Below are 26,118 nucleotides of genomic sequence, written 5' to 3'. Positions count from 1 at the left end.
AAACACACACACACATTATATATATATATATATATATATATATATATAGATAGATAGATAGATAGATAGATAGATAGATAGATAGATACATACACAAACAGAATCAGAAAACTCATTTTTTATCACATATTGTATTGTATCTATTGATGTTGCTAACTATTTTAAATGGGCAGTCTACTCTAGAATTTTTATTGTTTAAAAAGTAGGTAATCCCTTTATTACCTTTCCCCAGTTTTGCATAACCAACATGGTTATATTAATATACTTGTTACCTTTGTTATTACATTGTATCTAAGTCTCTGCAAACTGCCTCCATATCTCAGTTCTTTTGACACACGTGCAATTTAGCCAATCAGTGCTGACTCATAAATAACTCCACGGGAGTGAGCACAATGTTATCCACATGACACACATGAACTAGCGCTGTTTAGTTGTGAAAAACTGTCAAAATGCACTGAGATGAGGCAGATTTCAAGGGTTTAGAAAGTAGCATATGAGACTACCTAGGTTTAGCTTTCAACAAACAATACCAAGAGAACAAAGCAAATTTGATGATAAAAGTAAACTGGAAGTTTGTTTGAAATTGCAGGCCCTATCTGAATCATGAACATTTAATTTTGACTAGACTGTCTCTTTAATCCCTTTAATGGTAGCTAATGGGTTTTCCTTTATATGTTGCTGGCAGCTATAATAAATTGAAGAGTAGCACCTTTCCGTTAGGGGATCCTTCTGCAGCCCCTCTACGCTCCTTCATCTGCCCCTGTTGAAACAAAAAACACAGGTGATTCATAACTCCGAATTCCTGGCTCCTACAGACAGACAAGCCATTGTTATATTAAAAATAACCCTGTCTTTCTGCTTATTATTTCCAGTGGCTTCGCTTGGCTGGTCTGGTTCTGGGTGAAATGAAATTGCCAGTGTAATTGATTTAAGACAAATAGAAAATACACTTAACCCAAGCACCCCATGCAAGGAATTTTAATAAGATTTTTTTTTGTGAGGCAAACAAACATCTTTAACCCCTTAAATCTATTAAATTGTTTTAATATAATAATTTACAATGGGATCCTGTATTGGTGTTGTACAGAAGAGTCAAAGAAGAACTAATGCAAAGGTAGCACGCAGTAATTATTTCAATAAAACTATATTAAAAATTAGCACAGACAGATCTCATGGTGATCAGGAATATGATATATGTTTAGCGCTGTGTGGCTGACAGTGACTGGATTTGTGGCCTTGTTGTGTTGTGAAGGAACTGTTTTGGAACTTACTGCATTCTCCCACTAGGTAGTGCTAGTGCACTAATTAACATGTATCAGAGTTCATTGTATTTAGTTTAGTAATTACAAAAAGAAACATTTCTCAAGCATGTTTAACATCAACTTCACAGTTTCTGATCATAAAAATAGTGTGTTGATTTAAAAGTGATTTAGTTTAGTTATCCCATGTCTATACATCCTAATAAGGGAAAATGGACACATAAATTATTTTTTTATTATGAAAGCAATGAACATTTATGGTAGCAATCTCATAACAAAAGTATAAAATTACGGGACTGCTATCCACATGTGTGATATTGAACTTTGTGACACTGCTCTCTTTTGGTTCTCTTGCTACTTAAGGGACACTAACCCCAATATTTTTCTTTCATGATTCAGATAGAGCAATTTTAAGCAACTTTCTAATTTACTCCTATTATGAATTTTTCTTTGTTCTTTTGCTATCTTTATTTGAAAAAGAAGGCATCTAAGCTAAGGATCCAGCCATTTTTTGGTTAAGACCCTGGACAGCACTTGTTTATTGCTGCTGTCCAATCAGCAAGGACAACCCAGGTTGTGAACCAAAAATGGGCCGGCTTCTAAACTTACATTCTTGCTTTTCAAATAAAGATAGCATGAGAATGAAGAAAATTTGATAATAGGAGGGAATTAGAAAGTTGCTTAAAATTGCATGCTCTATCTGAATCATAAAAGAAAAAATTTGGGTTCAGTGTCCATTTTCCTAGGGCTAGATTACAAGTGGAGCGCTAATTAACGCTCCTGCTCCAGCGTTAATTGCGCTAGAAGTAATATTTTTGCACTTGCCACGTTGCACTCATATTACAGTAAATAAGTAAACAGTTTTCCCTTGCTCGCTAACCCGACGATTGCAAAAAGCTGAAGTTAGAATATCACGTGTGCATTCACGTATTCCCCCATAGAAGTCAATGGAGAGAAAAAAACACCCTATTCTCATGCAAATCTGATAGTATAATCTCATGTTCACTAACCTGACATGAAAATATGAATATTTCACATTCCAATGTTCTTCACATAACAGAATATGCTTTATTTATTCAGAAATAAATATTTCTACATATGTTTTTTGGTACAATATATATATATATACATGATTATAAGGTGTGTGTGTGTGTATATATATATATATATATATATATATATATATATGATTATAAGGTGTATGTGTGTATATATATGATTATAAGGTGTGTGTGTGTGTGTGTGTGTATATATATATATATATATATATATATATACACAGATATATATATATATAGGAATATCTATTGAAAGATACTTAGAACATATACTGCTATGTGCAGACCATTGGAATGTCAAATATTTACAGTAAATACATTTACTTTATTAAAAGTTAATATTGCATACATATGATTTTTCATGTTTTCATCTACTTAATCTACTTTGAGTGCTAATGACAATAGAGTTTCTCACTCTGGTGCTAATAATGACGGCTCAGAGCCGTCATGAGCGCTCTCCCACCTTGAGGGAAATCTGGGGGCTCCTAACCGCTCCTACCCCGGTGATCGTGCCTGTAGAGTGACAGGCATCGCCGGGGCTTCACGTGATGCGCTGGGACGTCACCTGCAATGATGTGATGACGTCACCGCGCAACTTTATTTATACTTAACAATGTTAAGTGTAGGAGGAGGGGGCATGCTGCTTAGAAGCCTTAGAAGACGTTGCACCCAGGTGGTAAATCGCCATAGAACAGGCTAACAATGGTATTGAGCTGGTTGTTCGTTCCTGTGAGTGCATTTCTCTCTGTGTGTATTTAGTCTCCCTATGGGAAAAAGGGGAAACCAGACGTGGACTCCTTGCTCAGTGTGCTTAGAGGAATACTGCTACACCTCACTGACGAGCCCAATGAAGGCCGAAACGATCGTCTGGGGTTGCTTTGTTCCTTGTTCAGAGAGGAATTGCCTGGTATTTCGGCGCTGGACTGACCGTAATAGGCGGGATCAGACTGATATACTACAGGAAAGTTCTACTCTGTGAAAAGCATCGCTGGGCTAAAAGAAGTTGCACCCAGGTGGGAAATCGCCATAGAACAGGCTAACAATGGTATTGAGCTGGTTGTTCGTTCCTGTGAGTGCATTTCTCTCTGTGTGTATTTAGTCTCCCTATGGGAAAAAGGGGAAACCAGACGTAGACTCCTTGCTCAGTGTGCTTAGAGGAATACTGCTACACCTCACTGACGAGGCCCAATGAAGGCCGAAACGATCGTCTGGGGTTGCTTTGTTCCTTGTTCAGAGAGGAATTGCCTGGTATTTCGGTGCTGGACTGACCGTAATAGGCGGGATCAGACTGATATACTACAGGAAAGTTCTACTCTGTGAAAAGCATTGCTGGGCTAAAAGAAGTTGCACCCAGGTGGTAAATCGCCATAGAACAGACTAACAATGGTATTGAGCTGGTTTTTCGTTCCTGTGAGTGCATTTCTCTCTGTGTGTGCTTAGAAGCCTGTATCTCAGGCATCTAAGCAGCTACAATCCCCTATCTGTAAAAAAAATAAAAAAAAGTTTAAAAAAAAATTCAAAAAAAAATAATAATAAAAAATAATAATTAGCACCCAGGTGGGAAAGTGCTTAGTACTCAAAGGGTTAAAGGGACAGGAAACCCCAACATTTTCTTTCATTATTTTGATAGAATATAAACTTTTAAATAACTCTCCAATTTACTTCTATTATCAAATTTGCTTAATTATCTTGTTATTCTTTGCTGAAGGAACGGCACTGCACTACTGGCAGCTAGCTGAACACATCTAGTTAGCCAATCACAAGAAACAAATGTGTGCAGGCACCAATCAGCAGCTAGCTCTGACTAGTGTAGGTTATGTGTGGACTTTTTCAACAAGGGATACCAATAGATCCAAGCACATTTGAAAATAGAAGTGAATTTAAAAATGGCTTAAAATTGCATGCTCTGTCTGAAGCATGCATGTTTATTTTTGGCTTTCCTATCCCTTGTACTGCAAAGGGCTACGATGCACTTATGTACACACACATATATATATATGTTTGTGTGTGTGTGTATTTATGTGTTTATATGTGTATATATATTTGTAAATACATATATACACCTATAAATACATATGTACACATGTATAGACACACATATATATATATATGTGTGTGTGTGTGTGTGTATTTATGTGTTTATATGTGTATATATATTTGTAAATACATATATACACCTATAAATACATATGTACACATGTATAGACATATATATATATATATATATAGATACATATAAATCTTTAGACATGTGTATGTATCTCTATGCTTAAGCCCTTTGCCTGCCTTTTTTTCTAACACCTGAGCTCTTAAAAACGTTTGTGTAAAATATTTTTTTTGAATATTTTTTTTATTAGGTTATTTTTATAAGTGCAGCTATTCTTTGTAATGTATTTTTGATGTGTTTTGTGTAACTTTTTTGTTTTGCAAAACAGTTAACGAGAGCTCTGAAGTTGCGATAATCGTTCTAGCGTAAATTGCAATTGCGCTCAAGCGATCGTGTTTACTTTCAACTTGTAATACCAGCGGTAAGCTCAAATCCCCAAGATAAACCCCTTATCGCTTGCGCACAAACGTTTGCGCTTCACTCGTAATCTGGCACCTAATATCTTATCTGTCATTCCTTTGTTAGTCAGAGTCCCCCATTTAAAGTGACATTAAAATTTTATCAAACTTTCATGATTTAGATATTTACTTCTGTAGTCAAATGTACTTAATTCCCTAAGAATCCTTTGTTTAAAAGCATACCCAAGTAGGCTAAGGAGCGGCAATGCACTACTAAGAACTGTACCAGATTGTGTCATATTCCTAGCATAGGGTCACACTAAGGGTAACACATCCTTTGCTATTGGTTGCGCTCCACTTGTAATCTAGCCCTATGTGTTTATTACCACTATAGAGGTTACACTCATCGTTATATGCAAACAATAGTGCAATTAAAAAATATTAACTCATTAGAACTTAATGTATGTCCCATTAAGTGCCACATTTATGTCAAAGACAACCAAAGATCTATTCTCTGTACGTGTCACACAACATTCAAAATCATAACATATCCAAAACAGATATGATAATCTTCTTACCCAGGAAAAACAAGACAGGTGGGCACCAAGATATAAAAGTCCATAATTTATTCGCAGTCACATCGAAACAATAAAAACAAAAGAGGAAGGAGACACAGTATTACGCGTTTTGGCTGTATCGTGCCAGGTATGTTTGTCTCGGGCCAGGTATGTTTGTCTCGCGCCAGGTATGTTTGTCTTGCTGCGGTTTCTCCTTAAGGCCAGGTATGTTTGTCTCACGCCAGGAATGTTTGTCTTGTGCAGTCTCTACTGTGCATGACTGCGTCGGACAAAGCTAACTGGCATTTTATTATATAGGATGAACATATTCTCAATAGTAATTATGAGATTCTTGGTAATGTGGATTAAAAGGTGTGAGTGGTAGATCATTGTATAAACAGGTTTTGAGGAAGGAGTAGCTGCAGCCCTGATGGCATGAAATTGGCTGACTGTCTTGGTTTTTTGTATACTTTCATGTATCAAGTGCTGTAGATCAGTGGTTCTCAACCAAAGTGACCTCAAGGCCCGGTAAATTTTACCTAGACATGTCCGGGGCCCAGTAGTTTATATATACAGTATATATACATATTTATATATACATATATATATATATATATATACACATATATAGTGAGCAGCAGGGGCGGGTTGATCAGCCAGGCAAATAGGACCTGGGCAGAGGGACCAGCAAGTAGGGGGGCCCACAAATGGTATCTCCATGGATCTTGGTGCATTCCTTAAGCTGGAGTTTTCAGTTGCCCTATCAGTAACTAAGCAAATAAGTGTGGGTTTAGTGGGGGCCCTGGCAGGGGTCTGTCGCTGTGAGGGCCATGGAGTGTGGGGTCTGGCCATGGAGTGTGGGGTGCCCTTTCTCTGGCCCTTAATGTTGGGGGTCCTGGCTCTGTAGGATGAGGGGCCTGTTGGGGGCAGGGCAGGAAGGCTACCATGTACATTTGCATACCATTTAATACATTTTGGTCAGTGTGAGACAGTGTTCCTGGGGCCTTGATTGGTCTCAGTCTGCACCTGGTTTGCAGTGGGGTAAGAGTGTGCAGTGGGGGCATGACAGGTCAGGGCCCACCAGCAGGGCTATCACGGCCCGGTACTGGGCCACGGCCCGGCTGTTGAGAAACCAGGCTGTAGATAACACTGGAGAACCCATTGGCAATCCTTACATTTTACCAATTGTGATAGGATTGCTTGCTAGTAATTCAAAGAAGTTAGGGCCTAGAGAACAGCCTCTTGAGCAGGTGACTGAGCTAGTCCTTATTAATGGAGCTGAAGAGATATTCCTCTGTCTAATTTGAGCACCTCTACCAGTGGGCTAACTAAAGACACTTAGAACTTATGCTGTTAGCCCTATTTTTGGGTTCATTAGCAAATACCAATAGAATATTTATGTAATTTAATCAAATGACTGGGTCAAAATAAAGGGCTGAAATGCTACTGGAATACTGGTAGAAAAATAACACGCTTTTAAATCCTTAACCTGGAATTACAACAAGCAATCATTCTACTGCACATCTACCATCTGAATTTTTGAGAATCCAATAATAATCCAACCACCTATCATATTGAACTGGCTAGTATCATAGAAAGGACTTGAATGAGATGCAATGAAAGCAAATCTGGACCTTTCAGATAGGGAAGCAGTTTTCCTGGGTATAGAACTTGACATGGAGGATTCCCTCCCTATCTACCATTTATCTACAAGTACTGTGTATGTAACTGGTCTTACAAACCTCATCCTCCAAGAACATTGGGAAAGAGTGTGCACCCTCAGCCGATGCCCTGATTATCTCCTAAATCCAGGAGCTCTGTGTTGAACTTATGATCTTAATGTTACTGGCACCAGTGTTAGACATGATACATGCAGTGTTAGTTATAATAAACTTAAGTACAGCTGACTGTTACCTTCCTAATACAAATTATAACAGTACAACTGTCCACATTTCAGTGTTCAGTGGTAAAAAGTAAATAGCTTTAGTGTGTTAGAGATCACTAGGACATTAAGGTAGAGTCAGAATTTGGTCTTTGGAATTACATAGGCCAAAATCAATTTCCTATTTGTGTCAGAAAATATATGACCCTAATACCCAAAATCTCCAACCAAGATTTGGTAGGACTATTAAATCCCCATGTTCATACTAAAAGGATTGACCACTGGTTGCAAGTAAATTCCTGAAACAACAAAGGACAGAATTAATTTATTTTGTTGACCTTTTTCCTGGCCTGGTCAGTGACTGCTAACAATCAGCTAGATTACGAGTTTTGAGAGCTATAGGGATTATAGGGATATAGCGGCGTTATTTCATCTCCCTATAGCGCTGGTATTACGAGTTCTAAAAAAGCAAGCTTGTGTGGGCGAAATGGTTGCGTTGAGCTCCATACCGCACCGAAAACAATCGCTGCTTTGACATGCTCGTGCACGATTTCCCCATAGACATCAATGGGGAGAGCCGGCAAAAAAAAAAACCTAACACCTGCGATCCCGGAATGAAAAGCTCCGTAACGCAGCCCCATTGATGTCTATGGGGAAAATAAAACTAATGTTTAAACCTAACACCCTAACATAAACCCCGAGTCTAAACACCCCTAATCTGCTGCCCCCAACATCACCGCCACCTACATACAGTTATTAAACCCTAATCTGCCGCCACCAACATCACCACCACCTACATACAGTTATTAACCCCTAATCTGTCGCCCCCATCGCCTCCACCTACATAAAACTATTAACCCTAATCTGCCACTCCCGATGTCGACGGACACTATTCTAAAGTTATTAACCTCTAAACCTCTGGCCTCCCACATCACTACCACTAAATAAATCCATTAACCCCTAAACGTAACCCTAAGCCTAACACCCCCTAACTTTAACATAATTAAAATACAGCTAATCTAAAGTTACAATTATTAACTAAATAATACCTTTTTAAAACTTAAAGGGACAGTAAACCTCAAAAATAATGTTATATAATTCTGCACATAGTGCAGAATTATATAACATTATATTAGCCAAACTTTGTAAAACATAATATACTCTTTTAGTTTTTTTAAAAAACGGCTGTTTTACAGACCCGCTCTCTGTGCTCTTCTGAGCGGGTCTGTTTCACACAGCGCATCGGGCCAGCTGTATAGTCACAGCCCGGCCCGACTGCGCCATAACACTAAGTGCAGCTCGCTCCTGCTCTGTCTGACAGCAGGAGCGAGCTGCACTTAGTGTTATGGCGCGGTCGGGCCGGGCTGTGACTATACAGCTGGCCCGATGTGCTGTGTGAAAAAAAACAGACCCGCTCAGAAGAGCACAGAGAGCGGGTCTGTAAAACAGCCGTTTTTTAAAAAAATTAAAAGGGTATATTATGTTTTACAAAGTTTGGCTAATATAATGTTATATAATTCTGCACTATGTGCACAATTATATAACATTATTTTTAAGGTTTACTGACACTTTAATACATACTTACCTGTGAAATAAAACCTAAGCTAGCTATAATATAACTAATAGTTATATTGTAGCTAGCTTATGTTTTATTTTTATTTCACAGGTAAGTTTGTATTTATTTTAACTAGATAGGCTAGTTAGTAAATAGTTATTAACTATTTATTAACTACCTAGTTAAAATAAATACAAACTTACCTGTGGAATAAAACCTAACCTGCCTTACACTAAAACCTAACATTACAAAAAAAATGAACACTAAAATTACTAAAAATAAAAATAACTAAATTGCATAAAAAACAAACACTAAATTACAAAAATAAAAAACAAATTATCAAAAATAAAAAATAATTGCACCTAATCAAATAGCCCTATCAAAATGAAAAAGCCCCCACAAAATAAAAAAAAACCTAGCCTACAATAAACTACCAATGGCCCTTAAAAGGGCCTTTTGTGGGGCATTGCCCCAAAGAAAACAGCTCTTTTACCTGTAAAAAAATACAACCACCCCCCCAACAGTAAAACCCACCACCCCCACATCCAACCCCCCCAAATAAAATAACTATCTAAAAACACCTATGCTCCCCATTGCCCTGAAAAGGGCATTTGTATGGGCATTGCCCTTAAAAGGGCATTTAGCTCTTTTACATACCCAGACCCTAAACTAAAAATAAAACCCACCCAAAAAAAAACCTTAAAAAACCCTAACACTAAACCCCGACGATCCACTTACAGTTCTTGAAGTCCCACTTGAAGGATCCATCCAAACGGCGAAGTCATCATCCATGCTGCAAGATGTCTTCATCCAGGCTGCCTCTTCTATCTTCATCCATCCGGCGAAGTCCTCATCAAGGTGGCAAGAAGTCTTCATCCAGACAGCATCTTCTATTTTCATCCATCCGGCGCAGAGTGGGTCCATCCTGAAGACATCTGGCGTGGAGCATCCTCTTCATACGGTAGCCGTCGTAAACTGGAACTTCAATGCAAGTGATGCCATCCAAGATGGCGTCCCTTGCATTCCTATTGGCTGAAAGATTTCAATCAGCCAATAGGATTAAAGCTGCTAAAATCATATTGGCTGTTCCAATCAGCCAATAGGATTAGAGATGCTAAAATCATATTGGCTGTTCCAATCAGCCAATAGGATTAGAGATGCTAAAATCATATTGTCTGTTCCAATCAGCCAATAGGATTGAGCTCTCATCCTATTGGCTGATTGGAACAGCCAATAGGATGAGAGCTCAATCCTACTGGCTGATTGGAACAGTCAATAGGATTTTAGTAGCTCTAATCCTATTGTCTGATTGAAATCTTTCAGCCAATAGGAATGCAAGGGACGCCATCTTGGATGGCGTCACTTGCATTGAAGTTCCAGTTTACGACGACGACCCTATGAAGAGGATGCTCCGCCCCGGATGTCTTCAGGATAGACCCGCTCCACGCCGGATGGATGAAGATAGAAGATGCCGTCTGGATGATAACTTCTTGCTGCCTGGATAGGACTTCGTCGGATGGATGAAGATAGAAGAGGCCGTCTGGATGAAGACTTCTTGCCGCATGGATGATGACTTTGCCGTCTGGATGGATCCTTCAAGCGGGACTTCAAGAACTGTAAGTGGATTGTCAGGGTTTAATATTAGCTTTTTTTAAGGGTTTTATGGGTGGGTTTTATTTTTAGTTCAGGGTCTGGGCATGTAAAAGAGCTAAATGCCCTTTTAAGGGCAATGCCCAAACAAATGCCCTTTTAAGAGCAATGGGGAGCTAAGGTTTTTTTAGATAGTTATTTTATTTGGGGGGTTGGTTGTGGGGGTGGTGGGTTTTACTGTTGGGGGGTGTTTGTATTTTTTTTTACAGGTAAAAGAGCTGTTATCTTTGGACAAAAGGCCCTTTTATTTTGATAGGGCGCTTAGATTAGGTGTAATTCTTTTTTATTTTTGATAATTTGTTTCTTTTTTTTCGTAATTTATTGTTTGTTTTTCTAATTTAGCTTTTTTTTGTAATTAGATAATTTTTGTAGTAGTGTTAGGATTTTTTTACTGTGTAATTTAGTTTAATTTAATTGGTAGTTAGTTTAATTGTAGTTTAATAATTATCTTAGTGTAATTGTTAGTTTAAAATTAATTTATTTAATTTGATAGGTAAGTTTTAATTTAAGTTAGGAAAATTGTAATTTTAATATAAAGTTAGGGGGTCGTTAGGTTTAGTATATTTAGTTGTGGGGGGCTTGCGGTTTAGGGGTTAATAGGTTTATTATAGCGGTGGTGTGGGAGGACGGCAGAGTAGGGGTTAATAATTAAATAGTGTTTGCAATGCGGGAGGGTGGCAGTTTAGGGGTTAATATGTTTATTATAGTGGCGACAATGTCAGGGAGCAGCGGAATAGGGGTTAATACATTTTAATAGTGGCGGTGATGTCCGTAGCGGCAGATTAGGGGTTAATAAATTTATTATAGTGTTTGCGATGCGGGAGGGCCTCGGTTTAGGAGTTAATAGGTAATTTATGGGTGTCAGTGTACTTTTTAACACTTTAGTTATGAGTTTTATGCTACAGCTTTGTAACGTAAACCTCATAACTACTGACTTTAGATGGCTGTACGGATCTTGTCAGTATAGGGTGTACCGCTCACTTTTTGGCCTCCCAGGCAAACTCGTAATACCGTCGCTATGGGAGTCCCATTGAAAAAGGACTTTTTTAAAAGTGCGGTACTGACGTTGCGTGACAGACTAAAATGTGTGCAGTACACCTATACCGACAAGACTTTTAATAGCAGCATTAGGGAAAAAGCAGCGTTATGGGCCTTAACGCTGCTTTTTCACTCATAATGCCAAACTCGTAATCTAGCTGAATGTTAACAGTTATTCCATGTATAATATTAGAATATATTTTGTCTTTAAAAAAAATAAAAAAATAATATTGCTAGCACTAAGAGAAATAATGATGGGTTTCAGCTGAATTACTTGTCACTCAAAGCAGATACTAATGTGTGGGTAAATTATTTGGTGGTTATGTGTATGTATAAATGACTTTTCTGGAATTTTGTCTCTCAGGAGGTCAGGATGGTGCAATGTATAATTTATCGCCTTACATACCTGCGGATGCCGGTAGACCCTCCCCGGGACAGTTTTATGTTTCTTTGTGTGTTGTCTAAGTGTGTTGGTGAAGCAGTGTCAAAAATGAGTTATGTTTGCATTGTGTGGTTAGTGTTTTAGACCTGAGGAGTGGGGCTATGGAAAGGGAAATATTTGACGGCAGGTTCTATACTTGAACGCATTGCGTACATAACTCTCTGTGGGGTGTTGTGTAGTAGAGCATGCTTCCCTATTTATTCCCAACTGTCAGACATTCATTTCAGAGTTTATAAATGTGTGTGGCGATGTATGAAGATTTTGCACAAATCAATGCTTCACTGAATCAATTACAAGCACATGGGATTTCACCTCTGCAGGGTCAGATATTCTCCTCATTTTGGGATAATCACAATACTTAACAAAAAGGAATCTAATGGTTTTCAACAGAAACTCACCATTAAAGGCTATAGTGATTTTTGTAGGTAAATTATTTGATAGGTTTTTCTAAAGGATTGTGCTCGACCCCTTAGGGGGCGATTTATCAAGCTGAGGTGGACAGGGCCGCACATATGCGACCCTGTCCGCCACAGCTCGCCTCTGGTGGGCTGAATTCCCCTGGCAGAAATCAGCATTGCACATAAGTGCTATTTTGCGCTTGCATGCAATCCCGCCCCCTGCCTGCACACAGCCAATCATGCGCGGGCAGGAGCTGTCAATCTCCCCGGTCTGACTAGACCACAGAGATTGAATTTCGGGAATTAGGGAAGCACTGGTCTGATGACCGCTGCTTGTTAAATACGGTGTGCAGGTTCTCTTGTGAGAACCTGCAGCCTTAGTGGGTCGAAAGTCTTGCAAAGCCTTTGATAAATCGACCCCTTAGCGTTTTAGTTCCACAACTGGTACATTAATGATAAAAATCTCAGAAAGCTTTATTTTTGTAGGCACCAAGTACAATACACTTTCTCACTCTCGTATTTATCTGTAAAAAGCTTAGTAAATCCTTTTGTGTATCTCTGACATTTATTGAAAAAGGCTTAACTGGAAGACAGTTTCATGTATTTACTACTCCTTTAAAGGGATACTGAACCCAAATTTTTTCTTTCACAATTCAGATAGAGCATGCAATTTTAAGCAACTTTCTAATTTACTTCTATTATCATTTTTTCTTCATTTTCTTGCTATCTTTATTTGAAAAAGCAGGAATGTAAGCTTACAAGCTGGACCATTTTTAGTTCAGTACTCTGGATAGCGCTTGCTGATTGGTGAATACCATTTAGCCACCAATCAGCAAGTACAACCTAGGTGCTGAACCAAAGATGGGCCGGCTCGTAAGCTTACATTCCTGCTTTTTAAAATAAAGATACCAAGAGAACGAAGAAAAATTGAAAGTAGGAGTAAATTAAAAAGTTGCATAAAATTGCATACTCTATCTGAATCATGAAAGAAAAAAATGTGGGTTCAGTATCCCTTTAAGTATTAGAAGATGACTAGATACACTCGTTAAAAAGCCTCTCCAGACAGAATCTCCTCTGTTATTATGTGGAACCTTAGAAATATGGGAGAAAACTCTTTATAGAATAACATTGGAATTTGAGAGGAGAGGCACCTGTTTTTTTAGTGAATATATGTCTATTATTCAAGCCAGACATCAAAATAATCTGTAAATTTCCAACATGTTTGTGACAATTTATTTAATTTAAAGTTGCAAATTAGTTCATTTGTTTCCTCTCAGCAGATATAAAACTACCAATGAGAGACATGCTGATCTCACACCTGGCTCCCAGATGTTTTCCATGTGTTGGTGAAGCCAGGATGATGCAGGGTACTCAGCACTGGCATAGAACCTGCTCCTTTCCCCTAAGGAATTTGCCATGGCCTTGAATGATTGCACTCTGAACACATCTTCCTGTCCCTGCTCTGAGAAGAGACTTTAAGCTAACCCTTTCATTGCTAGAGCAAACCAGCAGGGAGTCGAAGAAAGTAATATATGTTTGCTATTGAAAATAGCAAAAGCAATGAGCCAATCAGGGCTTGGAATTAAATGCCAGTATGAAGCATTGACAGCCAAAGGGTTAAACCTTGTGTCGTTTTATGCTTGCTATATATTTAGGAAGCGCTATCTATTGTCATCCCATGGCTGTTAAAATTACCTTTGTATATTAACTGCTGCTGAGTGATTGTTCCATGTATACACTACCTTTTGGATATGCTACATTAACTTTATAGTCTAATTTTATGGTATTTTATGAACATGTGCTTTGTTTAATTTCTTAGTATATGTAAATGTTTCTGTTATGTCTGCACTGTTTCTTGTTTTATTTATTGCCAATGGCATTATGCAGTGTGTGAATATCTATATAACTGTCAGGTTGCAGATGGTATTACCTACAGGACTCTTCTGTCATTTATGTGTGTTAGTGTATAATGAAAGATTAATATTCTCATTGATGGAGCAGGCTCCTAAAATCAAGGACTCATCTCTCAATAAATCAAAGAGATGATTATGGATTCATCAGAAGACAAGTATCCTTTTCATGTCCTATCAAACCTTAAAATGCTGCATCAAAGCCCAGCCACGTTTAATTAGGAACGCTTTGGGGAATAACTAGGCTGTTAACTCTTTTAGCTACTCTATGGGATGCCAGTGCTTGGCTCTTTAATGCTCTCCAAACCTCCCAGCAACCAGGAGTTAAATGGAGTGTCCTGCGCTGCCTGTGGCTGGGATCTGTCACCGCTGAGTAAGATGTGACTCATGAGATTGGTGTTTAAAGCTCCCTGATGCTCTGAAAGTAGCCGCCCATCACACACAGGCCCCGGGGCACAAAAATTCTGAGCTGCTCCCCGTGTCACGAGCCAGGCATGTTAGAGCAGGGCCAGCAGGACTGCTCCAGGCTGGCAGGGGCTCCTCACCATACCTGCATTTCATAACCCTCCTCCATGTTAGCTGGCAGCCAGGTGAGGTCAGAGATTCAAAGGCAGCTCCCGGTGCAAACTAGGGAAACATGCCCCAGAGCTATTCAGGCTACCCATGTACTGGCAGAGGTTTATTGTAGCCATTCTTCATTTTCACCTTGATCTTGTGTAAAACTATTGCTTAGCCTGTTTTTATTAACCCCATAGCTGCCAGAATTGGGTGACCATGCCTCATTTTTTTTACAGTCTGAACAACAAAAAATAATTATGTTTGAAATTCAGTAGACAATAAAAATACACTTTATGTCAGTTTTAATTTAAGAACTCATAATTATAGCAGGGGTCTCTAGATATTTTAATTTATGTACTCATTATTATGTCAGGGATCTCACAGTTCTCCCCATAAGATTATTTAATGTTGGATCAACCCCTGCCAATATACCAAATAATATAATAATAATAAAATACTACACTATGAAAAGCAGAGTAAGCAGGTTCAATAGATTGCAAGCAATCTGCAAAAACACTATGGGCTAGATTACAAGTGGTGCACTAACTAACATGCATATTACAAGCTGAAAGTAAAAGGTTGCGCTCAAGCGCAAACAGAAACGGCACTAGAAGATTTAGCGCGACTGGAGACCTAGTGTAAACTGTAAGGGCTAAAAACAAATGTTCACAATACAAAATGTATTTAAATAAACTATTACACTAATATATACACTATTTAATAAAAAATATCATGTAAATATTAATGAAAATATATAGAAATAAATATATTAAAATAAAAAGAACATTTTCTTCTAAGAACATTGTAATGTAAAGTATTTCTTGCCCATTTCGGGTTTAGCGATGTTGGTTTAGGGCAGTTTTGGCTTTTTATATAGTGCGCCCTATATATATGGGAAGAAGACATTTGCGATATACGAAGTCCTGAAGTGAGGGCACCTGTTCACCTGTTAGCTATTTACTTTCATCTTGTAATACGTGTGCAAATCTGTCGGCTTTTTAATTTAACTTTGAGCACAGTTAGTGCGCAAGCAATAAGAATGATTAGCACATCACTTGTAATCTGTCTCTGTCTATCTTTCTTTCTATCTATTTATCCTTTTAAATTATGGGCAGGCTTGAGGTATCTACTGCTTGACACACACAGCTGTGATCCTTTATTCCTCCACTCCCATTAAAATAATGCACGAGAGAGAAGGAAGGCGCAGCCGCGTGTGTTTGGGAAACAACTACTTTTCTGTAACAGATGTATTATGGGTGATAATTCATTACTTATTTTTCATGGCAAATGTCTTTTATCTGCATAAGCTAAAAAGAAGGTATTTAACGAACATGTGCTCTGTTCCCTTTTGTATAACTTTTTTTGCTTCCTTGAAGAACAAGTAAGGCGGTAACTGATCTACACAGAATATAGAAAATGTTTGTCCATTAAAAGCCGATTTAAAGCTCCCTCCAGACCTTTATTTAACCTTTTGGGACATTGCCAGAAAGTTACATACGTTTTCATTTTTAAACCATGCACTATATTTTGAGTTGTGTCGTCACTTTAAATAGCAAATTTCCAATATAGAAGATTCGACATCCCGTGAATTCCTGGCATTTGTACATAGAGAGAAATCTAGCATGATCAATTGTTTGTTGTATTTTTTTGCCTTGTTAGAAGGCATATATGATCATTTTAAAAAAAAAAAAAAGGCTACCAACATGAGTTAAACACACTGATTTCAGATTCCTATAAAAGTAGTAACAAAATTATTTCTTTATCATAAAAAACTAACGGCTAGATTTAGAGTTTGGCGGCCAAAGGGGTGCGTTAGCTACGCGTGCTTTTTTCCCCCCGCACCTTTTAAATACCGCTGGTATTTAGAGTTCACAGAATGGCTGGGTTTTCAGTGCGTTAGGCTCCAAAAAGGGAGCGTAGAGCATAATTTAACGCCACTGCAACTCTAGATACCAGCGGTGCTTACGGACGCGGCCAGCTTCAAAAACGTGCTCGTGCACGATATCCCCATAGAAAACAATGGGGCAGTTTGAGCTGAAAAAAAACCTAACACCTGCAAAAAACGCAGCCTCATTGTTTTCTATGGGGAAACACTTCCTACGTCTGCACCTAACACTCTAACATGTACCCCGAGTCTAAACACCCCTAACCTTACACTTATTAACCCCTAATCTGCCGCCCCCGCTATCGCTGACCCCTGCATTTATTATTAACCCCTAATCTGCCGCTCCGTATACCGGCGCAACATACATTATAGTTATGTACCCCTAATCTGCTGCCCCTAACACCGCCGACCCCTATATTATATTTATTAACCCCTAATCTGCCCCCCACAACGTCGCCGCCAGCTACCTACAATAATTAACCCCTAATCTGCCGATCGGAGCTCACCGCTACTATAATAAAGTTATTAACCCCTAATCCGCCTCACTCCCGCCTCAATAACCCTATAATAAATAGTATTAACCCCTAATCTGTCCTCCCTAACATCGCCGACACCTAACTTCAATTATTAACCCCTAATCTGCCGACCGAATCTCGCCGCTACTGTAATAAATGGATTAACCCCTAAAGCTAAGTCTAACCCTAACACTAACACCCCCCTAAGTTAAATATAATTTTTATCTAACGAAACAAATTAACTCTTATTAAATAAATTATTCCTATTTAAAGCTAAATACTTACCTGTAAAATAAACCCTAATATAGCTACAATATAAATTATAATTATATAATAGCTATTTTAGGATTAATATTTATTTTACAGGCAACTTTGTATTTATTTTAACCAGGTACAATAGCTATTAAATAGTTAAGAACTATTTAATAGCTAAAATAGTTAAAATATTTACAAAATTACCTGTAAAATAAATCCTAACCTAAGTTACAATTAAACCTAACACTACACTATCAATAAATTAATTAAATACAATACCTACAATTATCTACAATTAAACCTAACACTACACTATCAATAAATTAATTAAATAAAATACCTACAATTATCTACAATTAAACCTAACACTACACTATCAATAAATTAATTAAATAAAATACCTACAAATAAATACAATTAAACCTAACACTACACTATCAATAAATTAATTAAATAAAATACCTACAAATAAATACAATTAAATAAACTAACTAAAGTACAAAAATAAAAAAGAACTAAGTTACAAAAAATAAAAAAATATTTACAAACATTAGAAAAATATTACAACAATTTTAAACTAATTACACCTACTCTAAGCCCCCTAATAAAATAACAAAGCCCCCCAAAATAAAAAAATGCCCTACCCTATTCTAAATTAAAAAAGTTCAAAGCTCTTTTACCTTACCAGCCCTGAAAAGGGCCATTTGCGGGACATGCCCCAAAGAATTCAGCTCTTTTGCCTGTAAAAAAAAAAAATACAATACCCCCCCAACATTACAACCCACCACCCACATACCCCTAATCTAACCCAAACCCCCCTTAAATAAACCTAACACTAAGCCCCTGAAGATCTCCCTACCTTGTCTTCACCTCACCGGGTCTTGATCTGTCCAGAAGAGGGTCCAAAGTCTTGATCCAAGCCCAAGCGGGGGGCTGAAGAGTGACGTCCATCCTCAGACTGAAGTCTGGATCCAAGCGGCGGCTGAAGAAATCCATAATCAGGCTGAAGTCGGAAGTCCATCATCGGGATGAAGTCTTCTATCAAGCCGCATCTTCAATCTTCTTTGTTCCGGAGCGGAGCGGAGCCATCTTCTTCCCAGCCAACGCGGATCCAACCTCTTCAAGCGACGCCTACTAGCCGAATGACGGTTCCTTTAAATGACGTCATCCAAGATGGCGTCCCTCGAATTCCGATTGGCTGATAGGATTCTATCAGCCAATCGGAATTAAGGTAGGAAAATTCTGATTGGCTGATGGAATCAGCCAATCAGAATCAAGTTCAATCCGATTGGCTGATCTAATCAGCCAATCAGATTGAGCTCGCATTCTATTGGCGGATCGGAACAGCCAATAGAATGCAAGCTCAATCTGATTGGCTGATCGGATCAGCCAATCGGATTGAACTTGATTCTGATTGGCTGATTCCATCAGCCAATCAGAATTTTCCTACCTTAATTCCGATTGGCTGATAGAATCCTATCAGCCAATCGGAATTCGAGGGACGCCATCTTGGATGACGTCATTTAAAGGAACCGTCATTCGGCTAGTAGGCGTCGCTTGAAGAGGTTGGATCCGCGTTGGCTGGGAAGAAGATGGCTCCGCTCCGCTCCGGAACAAAGAAGATTGAAGATGCGGCTTGATAGAAGACTTCATCCCGATGATGGACTTCCGACTTCAGCCTGATTATGGATTTCTTCAGCCGCCGCTTGGATCCAGACTTCAGCCCAAGGATGGACGTCACTCTTCAGCCCCTCGCTTGGGCTTGGATCAAGACTTCGGACCCTCTTCTGGAAAGATCGGGACCCGGTGAGGTGAAGACAAGGTAGGGAGATCTTCAGGGGCTTAGTGTTAGGTTTATTTAAGGGGGGTTTGGGTTAGATTAGGGGTATGTGGGTGGTGGGTTGTAATGTTGGGGGGAGGGGTATTGTATGTATTTTTTACAGGCAAAAGAGCTGAATTCTTTGGGGCATGCCCCGCAAATGGCCCTTTTCAGGGCTGGTAAGGTAAAAGAGCTTTGAACTTTTTTAATTTAGAATAGGGTAGGGCATTTTTTTATTTTGGGGGGCTTTGTTATTTTATTAGGGGGCTTAGAGTAGGTGTAATTAGTTTAAAATTGTTGTAATATTTTTCTAATGTTTGTAAATATTTTTTTATTTTTTGTAACTTAGTTCTTTTTTATTTTTTGTACTTTAGTTAGTTTATTTAATTGTATTTATTTGTAGGTATTTTATTTAATTAATTTATTGATAGTGTAGTGTTAGGTTTAATTGGAGATAATTGTAGGTATTTTATTTAATTAATGTATTGATAGTGTAGTGTTAGGTTTAATTGTAGATAATTGTAGGTATTGTATTTAATTAATTTATTGATAGTGTAGTGTTAGGTTTAATTGTAACTTAGGTTAGGATTTATTTTACAGGTAATTTTGTAATTATTTTAACTATTTTAGCTATTAAATAGTTCTTAACTATTTAATAGCTATTGTACCTGGTTAAAATAAATACAAAGTTGCCTGTAAAATAAATATTAATCCTAAAATAGCTATAATATAATTATAATTTATATTGTAGCTATATTAGGGTTTATTTTACAGGTAAGTATTTAGCTTTAAATAGTAATAATTTATTTAATAAGAGTTAATTTATTTCGTTAGATAAAAATTATATTTAACTTAGGGGGGTGTTAGGGTTAGGGTTAGACTTAGCTTTAGGGGTTAATACATTTATTAGAATAGCTGTGAGCTTCAGTCGGCAGATAAGGGGTTAATGTCTGAAGTTAGGTGTCGGCGATGTTAGGGAGGGCAGATTAGGGGTTAATACTATTCATTATAGGGTTATTGAGGCGGGAGTGAGGCGGATTAGGGGTTAATAACTTTATTATAATAGCGGCGCGGTCCGGTCGGCAGATTAGGGGTTAATAAGTGTAGGCAGGTGGAGGCGACGTTGAGGGGGGCAGATTAGGGGTTAATAAATATAATATAGGGGTCGGCGGTATTAGGGGCAGCAGATTAGGGGTACATAGGGATAATTTAGCTGGCGGCGGTGTACGGAGCGGCAGATTAGGGGTTAAAAAATTTAATAGAGTGGCGGCGATGTGGGGGACCTCGGTTTAGGGGTACATAGGTAGTTTATGGGTGTTAGTGTACTTTAGAGCACAGTAGTTAAGAGCTTTTTAAACCGGCGTTAGCCCAGAAAGCTCTTAACTACTGACTTTTTTCTGCGGCTGGAGTTTTGTCGTTAGATTTCTAACGCTCACTTCAGACATGACTCTAAATACCAGCGTTAGAAAGATCCCATTGAAAAGATAGGATACGCAATTGACGTAAGGGGATCTGCGGTATGGAAAAGTCACGGCTGGAAAGTGAGCGTTAGACCCTTTAATGACTGGCTCCAAATACCAGAGGGCGGTAAAAACCAGCGTTAGGACCCTCTAACGCTGGTTTTGACGGCTACCGCCCAACTCTAAATCTAGGCCTAATATTCCTAAAGGGATAGTCTGCTCCAGAATGTTTATTGTTTAAAAAGATAGATAATCCCTTTATTACCCATTCCCCAGTTTTGCATAACCAACACAGTTACCTTAATATACTTTTCACCTCTGTAAATAACCTTGTGTCTAAGCCTCTGTAGACTGCCCCCTTTTTTCAGTTCTTTTGACAGACATGCATTTTAGCCAATCAGTGCAGGAGTGAGCACATTGTTATCTATATGACACACATGACCTAGCAGTGTCTCACTGTCAAAATCTGTCAAAATGCTCTGAGATAAGAGGCAGTTAAACGGCTTAGTAATTAGCATATAAGTCTACCTGATTTCAGATTCATATAAAAGTAGTTCCTAAATTTAACAAAAAATCTTTCTTTATCATTAACAACAAAAAGTTGTGAACCTATCTGCATTTAATCACAAATTGTGCCCCTTATTTACTATTTGATCGTGCAATGCTGCCCCCTACCCTCACTCAACCAATTGCGTGATAGTAGGGATTGTCAGTCACCCCAGTCAAATGATTCCTGGGTGATTTTCATCCACCATCTCTAAGTTATCAAGAGGTTTTATAAAGCAGCTGTTTAATGAGTGAACCTGAAACCAATCTGGGCATTCAGACAATGATAAAATTAGCTTTTATCTTATCTAATCTCTTTGCGGCAGCTAGTTCATTACTACTGGAAGAACAAATATTTAACTCTTTGCCAACAAGGACTACAGCAGGCCTGCAAACTTTCAAAATATATTTCATAGTGTACATTAATTTGTATATCTGATCACACAATGGACTGTTACTTAATTGAGTCTTAGGGCTCCATTTATGAAGCAGCAAATGGTACTTCGGAGGCCCATTGTTTCAGACTCGACTAAAACGGAAGTTGAGACGCATAAGACAGCTGCTCCTTAACCTGTACGCCACCTTTTAGGTCTGATGATTGACAGCCCCTGCTAGCGTCTGTTTGGCCGTCAGTAAGCAGGGGCGACATTGCACAAGCATTTCACTAGAAATGCCTGTGCAAAGATAAATGCCAACAAAGTATAACAGAAACAAAGTTAGAGTCCAGCACCTTCCTGTGTGAGTACACGCTGTTCCCAGGATGATGCAAAGTCCTCACATATAGAACACGATACACAGCAGCACTTCTTAAGTTAAAAGGACCTTTATTTCAACATATGGTCACCAGTAAACAAACATTACAAAGTTTTGGATATGCAATCCTTAATCATGCCTGATCAGTAACAGAAAATGCTAAAATGTATACACCTGCAATGAAGGTAACAACTAACCCTATGTACACCACTTCCTTGCTCCCTCTAGTGTACAGGTGCAATATTACACATACCATATATACAAAATGTAATATTAAAAATTAACACATCATGATTAACAAATAATTAATTGTACTCCAATATTATTAAAACCCTAAAACTAATACACTTACAAACTAAGCTTAAAAACTGATCCCATGCATATATAGGACATAAACAGAGATGCAATACAGGATCACAAGAATACAGAAAGCTTTAGTTCTTTATTCATCCCCAAAGGTTGCATACTATTTAATGTGTGAATCCAAAAGACCTCTCTTCTTTTTAGAAGGATTTCCATATTGCCCCCATACATGGATGTGACACACTATAACCTGACATCTTAATTGACAGATGTTATGTCCAAATTTTAAAAAATGAGAAAAGACAGGGGCTTCCTTGTTTTTGCACCTTATATTACTTTTATGTTCGTTAATTCTGTCGCTGATCTTATGGGTGGTCTCTCCGAAATAGATGACCACACATGGGCATTTAATAAGATATATTGCGTATGTAGTGTTACAATTATAGAAGCCCTGAATCTCAAATTTCCGGCCTGTTAATGGATGTGTGAAATTTGGACCCCTAGTCATGGAATTACAAATACCAAAATTGAGACAGGGAAAGCTCCCATTGTTCTTGCATGTCAGGTAACTCTGTTTTTCTTTTGTACTACCTAGGTTGGTATGAACCAACTCATCCCTTAAATTTCTCCTCCTAAAGGCTGGTCTAGGAGTTATTGTTTACTCCTATACTTCCAGATGACACGACCTTAGAATAGACCAATATTTATTCACAATACCTGTTATATCTTTACTGTACTCATTATGATTTATAACCATTGTTAACCTCTTTTCCTTCATTTTCCCTCTTCTCTGGAAATCCTTCCCCATTTTAGATTGTCTCACCACTTGTAATAACCCAAAACAATATTGCTCATGATTTGTATATATTGTTACAAAGTGAGAATCTGGTGACTTCTGTGAATACAGTGTTGCCAAAGGTGAATGTGTATACAAGAACATTTGATAGGTTTAAATAAAGTTGCTCCTTTAAAGTGTCCAATAATATTATGGCTGAATATCAGGAGACACTAATAGGGATTTTAATATGGTTTCACTTTTCATAAAGACCCTTAACTCTGGTATTTATGTATGAGTGAAACCTATCATACTGTGATTAATATTGAGCTCAAGGAAAAGCTTATCGATATACAGGCAAACAGATATCTGAGGCATACAGAAATGGTAAGCTGAGGAAGGCAAAATATATCATCCAGACAGAGAGGGAAAGGAAGTCTCTGAGGACAAGTTACTCACTCCGAACTCTCCGGTAACTCTTGGAGGTGAAGCGTGCGAGAGCAGATGCACGAGGAGCAGGAATGATTGAATCAGCAGCGGAAGGGAGAGAGACGCAGCTGTCGGGGACGTCACCGGGTAGAGGCGGAGGCCTAGATATGGTCTGCTGTTATAGAGAAAGTCTCTGCGATGGTGTTGACGGTATCATTGACTACAGGACAGCTACTTCCACGTTGTTCGAGGAAATTGAATGTTGGATGAAATCCATAATTAGAAAAGAAAGGGGTAGATTTTATGGAAGAATGTAAAGAATTATTGTGTGCAAATTCAGCTAAAGGCAGTAAATCAGACCAATCATCCTGTTGTTGTGTGGTAAAACATCTTAGATATTCTTCTAACCATTGGTTAGTTCGCTCAGTTTGGCCGTTTGTCTTTGGGTGGAATGAAATACTGAGACATCTTGTAATATTTAAGGTTTTGCAGAGATCTTTCCAAAGTTTAGAGGTAAATTGCGTCCCTCTGTCAGTTGTTATAGACAGAGGTAAGCCATGTAACTTAAACACATTTTTAATTAAAAGGGATGCAGTTTCTAGTGAAGTTGGTAGTTTATAGTAAGGAATGAAGTGACTAATTTTTGAGAATAAATCTACAACAACTAAAATGGTATTATGGGTTTTGGAAGTTGGAAGTTCTACTATAAAATCTGCTGCTATATGTGTCCATGGTCTCTCTGGAATTGGTAGTGAGAGAAGATGACCATATGGTTTCTGTCTATTTACTTTACAAGTGGAGCAAACCTCACAGTGGAGTATGTATTCCTGTACATCTGATTTCATCCTAGGCCACCAGTAGTTATGTTTAAGTAACTCATAAGTTCGTTGTACTCCTGGATGACCTGTTAGCAGGGAGTTGTGAACAGTTTTCAGAATAATTTGTCTTTTATTTGGAGGAACATATATGTTATCTCCAAAGTAGAACAGACCATCATTATTCTTTTGAAGTTTACTTTTATGAAAAGTATCATCAATTGCTTGTTCATGTTGGAGATCTAAATCTTCAGAATCAGTTAAGCATAAATATTGGGTAAAACATTGTTTTAGAATTACAGTACCAAATGATGGATTTACCTTAGGCTTCTCTGGTAGTCTGGACAGTATAACGGCTTTCTTGTTTTTATGTGCAGGTCTGTATGTTAGTATGTAAGAAAACCGTGAGAAAAACAAGCTCCAACGAACTTGACGAGCAGTTAAAGTTTTATGAGTTTTAAGATATTGGAGATTTCTATGGTCAGTGAATATTTGTATAGGATGCTCAGTACCTTCTAATAAGTGTCTCCATTGTTCCAGAGCTGACTTCATGGCCAATAGCTCCTTCTCTCCTATGTGATAATTAAGTTCTGAGGAGTTCAGTACTCTTGAGTAATATGCCACAGGGTGAATTGGTGTGTTATTAGATTCTTGTTACGAAAATATAGCCGCAATGGCATGTTCAGAGGCATCGACCTCTAAAATATAATGGAATTTTGGGTTAGGATACTGTAGTATAGGAGCGGTTATGAAGCAATTTTTTAAATGTTTAAATGCTTCATCAGCTTTTGGAGACCATACAAAGCAAACAGTGTTGTGAAGAAATGAGGCAGGCACTACTCGGGGAGTAAAATATAATGAAGAAGTTTATTCCAAAAAGCCACCATAACAAAAAATACAGGAGGCTGAAAAAAGTTCCAGCATGGTACAGACCAACAAACAGACAGAGGGACAAGAGGCCTGATGCGTTTCGCGCCCCCTAGTGGCGCTTAATCATAGGCATAGGCATTGCCTATGATTAAGCGCCACTAGGAGGCGCGAAACGCGTCAGGCCTCTTGTCTCTCTGTCTGTTTGTTGGTCTGTACCATGCTGGAACTTTTTTCAGCCTCCTGTATTTTTTGTTATGGTGGCTTTTTGGAATAAACTTCTTCATTATATTTTACTCCCCAAGTAGTGCCTGACTCATTTCTTCACAGTACTTACCTTTTGGGGTTGATCTCCCCTTGGTTACGGCACTCCGATATTGCTTGCACGCTATTGGATGTTGGACGCCTTCACGCTTCATTGTGGTTCCGGTACCGGTCTAGGACTAGCGCTGCCGCACGCCATGGTTTTCCTCAAAGCAAACAGTGTTCTTTGTTAACTGTGTGAGGGGCTTAGAAATGTTACCAAAATTCTTGATGAATTTCCTGTAGAAATTTGAGAATCCAAGGAACTTCTGGATATCTTTCTAATTCTTTGGTTTTGGCCAATCTTAAATGACTTGAATTTTTCCACTATCCATTGATATTCCGCTAGGGGTTATATGATAACCTAGAAAGATAATGTCTTGGCTATGAAAAATAAATGTCTCTATTTTTGCATAGAGATGATGAGCTTGTAATCTTGAGAGGACTTTTCGAACATGCTTTACATGAGCCTGTAAACTGGAAGAGTAAATTAAGATGTCATCAAGATAAATCACCATACAGGTGTCCAGAAGATCTCTAAATATATCATTTATGAACCTCTGAAAGGTTGCAGGGGCATT

Source organism: Bombina bombina, chromosome 1 (assembly GCF_027579735.1).
Source record: "Bombina bombina isolate aBomBom1 chromosome 1, aBomBom1.pri, whole genome shotgun sequence".
NCBI classification, from domain to species: Eukaryota; Metazoa; Chordata; class Amphibia; order Anura; family Bombinatoridae; genus Bombina; species Bombina bombina.
The sequence above is the reverse complement of the archived record's forward strand: the minus strand, read 5'-3'. Positions refer to the sequence as shown.